Below are 8,173 nucleotides of genomic sequence, written 5' to 3'. Positions count from 1 at the left end.
TGGGATCGCAGATGTGAAAGAATCCGGTTTGGACTTTGCTTCTCCCCAGATGTGGCTCCCACGCTGTTGATAGACTAAGACACCTGTCTAAGACAGCTGGACGGCTAGAAAGTGTGGAGCAAAGCCGGGCGGTTCTGCTGAAGCCAGAACTATTTGTGGGGTTTGTAAAATCGCTGCCTCCAGTCCCTGGAGAATAACAGAGTCTTTATAGTCATCACACACTCACTGGCATCTGTACATTCTTTCAGGGGGTTTTGTTTGTTTTATGTTTTTTTTTTTTAAAGATTTATTTATTTACTTTGTGTACAGGGCACCAAATCTCATTATAATGGTTGCGAGCCACGAGCCACCATGTGGTTGCTGGGAATTGAACTCAGGACCTCTGGAAGAGCAGCCAGTGCTCTTAACCTCTGAGCCATCTCTCCAGCCCTTGTTTTATGTTTATAAGGAACATTGCATCAGTAGCAGCCAGTGGCGAAGAGCAGAGAACCTAACACAGTGTCCTCAACAGGAAGGAAAGCTTACTTCAGGGTAGGTTTGGAAGGCGCATCAGGCTGGGTGGCCTGTCTGTAGGCCATGCGCTTGTGAGGCTGAGGCAGGGGATGGCTTGGGCCCAGCAGTTGGAGACCAGCCTGGGTTTGTCCTCAGAGATGAGACTTAATGTGGCCGCATGCCTAGGCACCATCTGTTTACAGGGCTGTCCAGAGGCAAGAAGGGGTTGCAATTCTCCTGTGTCTCGGGCGTTGTTCTTCACTTGAGCCCATAATGGGTTTGACTCGTTTTACAGATGAGTTCAAGGTTATGCTAAGAGTGATGCATACACTGTGACTGGATTAACATCACACACACACACACACACACACACACACACACACACACACACACACACGTGAAAAATACCTGCACTTAAAGTTGTCCTTGGGGACTGGAGAAATGAATAAATAAATATCTAAAAAAATAAATAAATAAAGCTGTCCTCTTCCAGTACCTAACAGAGCTGGTCCTGCTAGCAGAGGAAAGGGATTGTCATATTAGAGTAAGGAGAAATAAAATCAGGGATGCGATGATGGAAAATCAAACCCCTAAGCCGGGCGGTGGTGGCACACGCCTTTAATCCCAGCACCTGGGAGGCAGAGGCAGCCGGATCTCTGTGAGTTCAAGGCCAGCCTGGTCTACACAGTAAGTTCCATTTCAGCCAGGGATATACAGAGAAACTCTGCCTTGAACCCCCCCACCCCCCACCCCCCACGCAGGAAAAAAACAAAACAAAACAAACCCAACAACCCAAACCCTTAGTTTATAAAGCACTTGTGGTCTGGGAGATGGTCCAGTGAGTTAAGTGCTTGCAAAGACTTGAGTTTGAATCCAGAACCTACAGAGAGCTTGGTGTGGTGTCACATGTAGCGCTGGGGAGGCAGAGAGAGGTGGACATACCTTGGGTTTTCTGATTGGCCAGTGCAGCCTGCTTGGTGAGCTCCAGGGCGGTGAGGCCTTGTTCCAGTGAGAGGTGGTGGCTTCCAAGGAGCATTGGTTTCTTGTGGTCTACACACCCTGTGCATATACGTGCTCACACACGCGTACTGCACACTCATGAACGGGTGTGAGCATACATTTGTAGTCTTGCCTGTCCTGAGATGTCCATTATTTTTTTAAGCTAAATTATAATTCTACAAGTAATGGGCATCATAGAAAGTCTTTTTTTAGAAGGGGGTTCTAGACAGGGTTTCTCTGTTATCTTGGCAGTTCTGGACTTGCTTTGTAGACCAGACTGGCCTCGAACTCACAGGAATCCACCTGCCTCTGCTTCCCAAGAAAGGCAGCTATGACAACAGGCAGTAAGTATGTTATTACTCAACTAATTTTTAGCATGTATTTATGTTTGTATACATGCATGTTATAATGCCAATCAGAGGTCACGTGTGGGAGTTAGGGCTCTTTTTCCTCCATGTGGGAGATCCTGGATCCAACTCGGGTGGTCTGGTTTGGCAGCAAATGTCTTTTTCTGCTGAATGGATTCACCAGCCCTTTAAAAAAATTTTGTGTGTGTATGTGGGCCTCAACATTTTTGTATTGGACTACTTTTTTGTTGTTTCCTTTTCTTTTTTCTTCCTCCCTCCCTCCCTCCCTCCCTTCCTTCTTTTCCCTCCCTCCCTCCCTTCCTTCTTTTTTTGAGGCATGGCCTCACGTACCCCAGGCTAGCCTAGAGCGAGCTCATTAAGTAGGAGAATGACCTTGCTCCTTCAGCTTCCAATTCCCAAGTACTGGGATCACAGACATATGCTACCACCCATATGGTGGCTGACAACTGTCACCCCAGCTCCAGGGGATTTGGCAGCCTAATCTGATGTCTACAAGTACCATGCAAGCGAGTGTGTACACATAAATGCAAGCAAAACACTCACACACATAACATAAAAAAATACATCTTCTAAAAGTAAGACAGAGATAGGAGGAGCCAAGCATGGTGGTGTACATTTATAATCCCATAATTTGAGAGGCTGAGAGAGGAAGATCATTATGTGTGAGAGCCAGCATCATCCTGTGATACATAGGGAGTTTCAGGACAGCCTAGGGTACAGAGTGAGACCCTATCTTTTTTTTTTTTAGACAGTTTTTCTGTGTAGCCTGGCTGTCCTGGAACTCACTATGTGGACCAGGCTGACCTCGAACTCACAGAGATCCACCTGCCTCTGCCTCCCAAGTGCTGGGATTAAAGGCGTGCACTGCTATCCCTAATAAGATCCTATTTTGACGGGTGGTGGTGGCGGCGGCAGCTTTTGGGAGGCAGAGGGAAGAGGATCGCTGTGAGTTTGAGGCCAGGCTGGTCTACAAAGCGAGTCCAGGACAGGCAAGGATACACAGAGAAACCCTGTCTCAAAAAACAAAAAACCAAAACCAAACAAAAATATCCTACCTTTAGTAATAATAATAATAAAGGTGTGGTTTGATGCTAGTAGTACAGAAAACTGCATAATGACAGGCAAATGACATGTGGACACACATCACCCATGTGTGTGCACTTGTTTTTAAACATTTATTGTATTTATTGTATATGATATGCTTTATCTGCAGAAGAAGGTATCAGATAACATTATAGATGGTTGTGAGCCACCATTTGGTTGCTGGGAATTGAACTCAGAACCTCTGGAAGAGCAGGCGGTGCTCTTAACCACTGAGCCATGTCTCCAGCCCAGTGCACTTTGTGAGGTACAGCCACGGTGGAGCTAGCATAAGATAAGCAACTGTGTGATGATTGGTGGTTCCAGAAGTAATGGTAGGAAGGGAAAGATGGGTGTGAGAGAGGGGAACACATGTATGTGAGGAATAATCTTGGTCCATGCTGAACCGCGGCCACTGCTCTGGCGGGACAGGGGCGGCTGTGAGTCCAGTTGCCCACCAGGGGGCGCGCGCTGCACGAGTGGGCTCATGGCCTTTGCCTCCATCCACCTGCGCGTGGAGTTTCCTTTCTGCAACTAGGAAGCAGAGGAGGAGAGGATGCAGCAGCAGGCTTGCACAGCTGCGGCAGGGGACCCCGGGTCCCATGGGAGGCCTCTGCCCTACGTGGCTGCGAGAGGAAACAGCTGGCAGCCCTGCGGGCCTCGGCCTGACTTCCCCTCTACCCCACAACTGCCAGGACACGCGCGCGGAGTCACTCGCCGGTGGGCGAGCAGGCCACATCTGCCCCCGAACAGGCTTTGCTTGGCGTCAGCTTCGTTTCTAGGTTTCTTTGGCAACGTTTCCAGATCGGGAGATGCTTAGCTAGAAAGCCCAGATTTCCAATTTTCTGGGTCAATGGGACAGCTGGCAGCAGTGAGCAGCTGGCAGGTGGCAGCCCTGGGCCAGATGCCACCTCTGAAGCGAAGCGCTGAGCAGGCAGGGTCAGCCACGGCCTGGAGAAGCTGAGTAATACAGAAGCTCTCCTCCTCTGGTGGTAGCTGGTTCCTTTTCTGTGCAACTGTATGTGGAGACTATTTTTAATTTTGCAGTTTTTCTTTTTTTAAAGATTTATTTATTTATTATGTGTACAGTGTTCTGTTTGCCTGTACACCTGCAGGGTAGAAGGGGCACCAGATCTCATTATAGATGGCTGTGAGCCATCATGTGGTTGCTGGGAATCGAACTCAGGACCTTTGGAAGAGCACTCAGTGCTCTCTTTGAACCTTTGAGCCATCTCTCCAGCCCCTTGCAGTTTTTCTAGATATATAGGAAGATAGTAAAGTCCTAGGGACCCACGATTGTCCCAGTTTCTTTCTTTCTTTCTTTCTTTCTTTCTTTCTTTCTTTCTTTTTTTGTTTTTTTGTTTTTCAAGACAGAGTTTCTCTGTGTAGCCTTGGCTGTCCTAAACTCACTTTGTAGACCAGGCTGGCCTTCAACTCAGAGATCCACCTGTCCCTGTCTCTTGAGTACTGGGATTAAAGGCATGTGCCACCACAGCCTAGCTGGGTTGTTTTTTTTTGTGGTGTGTGTGTGTGTGTGTGTGTGTGTGTGTGTGTGTGTGTGTGTGTGTGTGTTGAAATAAAAATAAATAAGGTTTTTATTTCCCACTGAGTCCAACCTTGTTTTCTCTCTGAATGAGACCAATAATAACTTTTTTTTGGACCAATAATAACTTATAATCAACTCCCAATGAAAACAAACATCTGTAGCCCAAGAAAGCAACCAAAGACCTACCCAACCCCCTATTATTATTTTTTAAGACAAAGTCTCACTATGTAGCTCATGCTAGCCCCACATTTAGCACCTTCCTGCCTTAGCCTCCGGAAGGCAGGAATCACACTACAGCTGCCTTTGTTTTTGTTTTTGATGAGGGCTCATCTATCCTCACGTGACCTTGCTTGAGCTGGTCCTCCTGCCTCCACTTCCGCCTTGCGAGGATTACAGGCGTGCACCACCATGTCCTGTTCACTGAGGAGTTTCTGCATGCTGGATGAGCTGAGCACTCCTCCAGCTGAGTGCACCAAGCTTTATTATTATTATTTTTAATAGAAAAAAATCCCTCTTTCAATCCAATTCACTCATGAAGGTCTAGTCTATAGAACACAAAAGGGATCTATGGTTCACACTTGTAACCACAGCGTCTGGAACAGGGAAGCAGGAAGATCAGGAGTTCAAGACCAGCCTGGGCTGTAGAGGACCATCCCCTCCCTCCCTACCCCCCCCCCCACCTCTGCCTTTGGTTTTTCAAGACAGGATTTCTCTCTGTGTAGCCCTGGCTGTCCTGGACTCACTTTGAAGACCAGGCTGGCCTTGAATTAACAGAAATGCACCTGCCTCTGCCTCCCCGAGTGCTGGGGTTACAGGTGTGTGCCACCGCGCCCGCTCCAGACTCCATTTCTTAATACAAAAAGATAAAAAGAGAAGAGTAACCACATAGGGTCTTGCTGAGAAACTGCCTTGTGCAAGGAGGTTGCTGCAACTGTGTCCTCTTTTGTTTTTGTGTAGGATTTCCACAGCCCTGTCTCACCAAGGAACAGGGCAGCCATGCTGAGGCCAGCATTCCCCAAAGCCTGAACAGGGTGGGTGACCATGGAGAGCACCACTGATGTTTGCTACTGGTGGCTGGCTTGTGTGACCTGTGAGGTGATTAATGCCACATTTGTCTCTGGTTAAGACTTATTTTTATTTTATGTATGTGAGTGCTTGCCTGCATGTGTTCCTGCACCACGGCCGTGCAGTGTCTAATGAGGCCAGAGGAGGGCATAGGATTCTCCCGCAGAAAATGGAGTTACAGTGGTTGAGATCTGGCATGTGTGTGCTGGGAATGGAGCCGGGTCTTCTGCAGGAGCAGTAAATGCTTTTGAACACTGAGCAGTCTCTCCAGCCTGGTAAACACATACTTCGTACATGCACTGTATGTCTGCAGCCCTGTTAACATACTTCACACGTGCACCGCATGTCTCCAGTGCTGTTAACACATACTTCAAACATGCACTCCATGTCTGCAGCTCTGGTTAGCACACACTTCATATACGCACCGCATGTCTTCAGTCCTGTTAACACACACGTCACACATGTACTGCTTGTCTGGAGCCCTGCAGCCCTGTTAAGCCCTCGGGTTAACAGGACATGAGTCAGCCACCAAAAGAAGGAAATGGTAGTGTTGACCAGGAGCCTAGAGACCCTATGTGTACAGAAGTCTGTCTGTCTGTCTTTTTTTTTTTTTTAAATTATTATATATATAAAGCTTTGCCTGCATGTACACCTGCAGGCCAGAAGAGGGCATCAAATCCCATTATAGATGATTGTGAGCCACCATGTGGTTGCTAGGAATTGAACTCAGGACCTCTGGAAGAGCCGTCAGTACTTTTAACCTCTGAGCCACCTCTCCAGCCCCAGAAGTTTGTCTCTTGTGTTAGCAGACACCTTGTGCCCCTGGTGTGAGCAGACTGTGGGTCTCTGTTTTCCACCTTTTGTCAGTGCTCCTGAAGGAAGCTGGTTGACTCTGCTGTCCCATCCGGGCACAGGAGACAGCCAAGCTTGGTGTCCATCTCCTGTCCTTCCAGCTTCCTTCTTGGGCCTTACAGGCCATACGCTTTTCTGTTCAGGGTTGGTGGCTTCCCCCAAAGGCCTCAAAGACAATCAGTTTCAGCCAGGCATGGTGGTGCACGCCTTTAATCCCAGCTCTTGGGAGGCAGAGGCAGGCGGATCTCTGTGAGTTCCAGGCCAGCCTGGTCTACAAAATGAGTCTAGGATAGCCAAGACTACACAGAGAAACCCTGTCTCAAAAAACAAAAACAAAAACAGACAACCAGTTTCCAGAACATCTCTGAGTAGCACAGAACTCCTATTTGTAGCACAGGCTTGCCTCTCTCTGCTGTTTCCCCCTCCGGGGCCCACTCAGGCCCAGGAGCTCTGCTGAGTAGTCCGGTGGGGGGTGGTGGTGGTGAATAGAGGCAGCCCAGCCCTGGCCTCCTCCTCTGGACCCTGGGGCTGCTGTGATAGACCTAGACTGACAGACTGGGGTGGTGCCAGGTATTTGGGGCAGGCTGTAGCTCCCCCCACCCCCACCCATGAGCCCCACTTACATGGCACTTGGTCCTGCCTGGCTGTGACTAGGCAGAAGTTTGAAAGTGATCCAACAGGAGGCAGGAGAAAGCTCCTGCTGGGCTGGAACTTGCTGTGTAGACCAGGCTGGTCTTGAATTCACAGAGATTTCCCAGTCTTCTGCTTTGCAAGTTCTGCAATTAAAGCCATGTACCACCACCTCTCCTGGCTCTTGCTTTGTGGCTGTTGTAGCCCTATGGTGGTTTTTTGTTTCATTTTGTTGTGTCTGTCTGTCTGTTTTTATTATTGAGAGAGGAGTTTGTGTAGCCCAGGGTGACACCGAACCTGCTATGTAGCTGATGATGACCTCGATCCTGATCCTCCTGTTTTCACCCTCCCAAGTGCTAGAGTCACAGGTGTGGGCCACCATATGCCAGGTGGGGAGGAGCTTCAGAGAAGGAATCTTCTCATACAGTGGCCTGGGACCCAGTGATGGCCAACAGACCGCTTTGGAAAGCTGCTGCTGTCAGCGCCCTCTCCTCTGGCGATGCCTTGCCTTCACAGCCCGGCACTGAGAGCTTCAGGCTGGTGTCGCACACATCTTGGTGGTCAGTGTGCCTGGGCCTGGGCCTGGGGTCCCACCATTCTGTCTAGCTCCTACCCCTGCACGGCCATGTCACTTTGTGAGCAAGGTTTTAGAAGATTCCTCCTTGGATGGTGTTGGTTACAAACCCAGGGCATGCTGTGGATCAAGGCCTGGGTTCCAGTGCTGTCCCTCTGCCTCGGCCTGGTGGCCACAGCCCAATGGCCACAGCACACTCATCCTACTGTCCCTCCTGACTTCCTCTTAGCTTCCCGTTGGTGTCCCTACCACATGCAATGAATGCCTCCTGTTGCCTCTGGAGTGCTAACTCACTAGATCTTCTCTGTCTCTCTGTCTCTGTCTCTCTGAGACAAGGTTTGTGTGTAGCCCAGGCTGGCCTGGAACTCACTGTGAGGACCAGGCTGGCCTCAAATTCACAGAGGTGTACACTACCTTACCTGGCTTCATCAGATTCTCCCCCTACCCCCACCCCCACAGGGTTTCTCTGTGTTGCCTTGGTTGTCCTGGACTCACTTTGTAGACCAGGCTGGCCTCGAACTCACATCGATCCACCAGCCTCTGCCTCCCGAGTGCTGGGATTAAAGG

Source organism: Acomys minous (genome assembly GCF_964271855.1).
Source record: "Acomys minous genome assembly, chromosome: 13".
NCBI lineage: Eukaryota > Metazoa > Chordata > Mammalia > Rodentia > Muridae > Acomys > Acomys minous.
Note: the sequence above shows the minus strand (reverse complement) of the source record.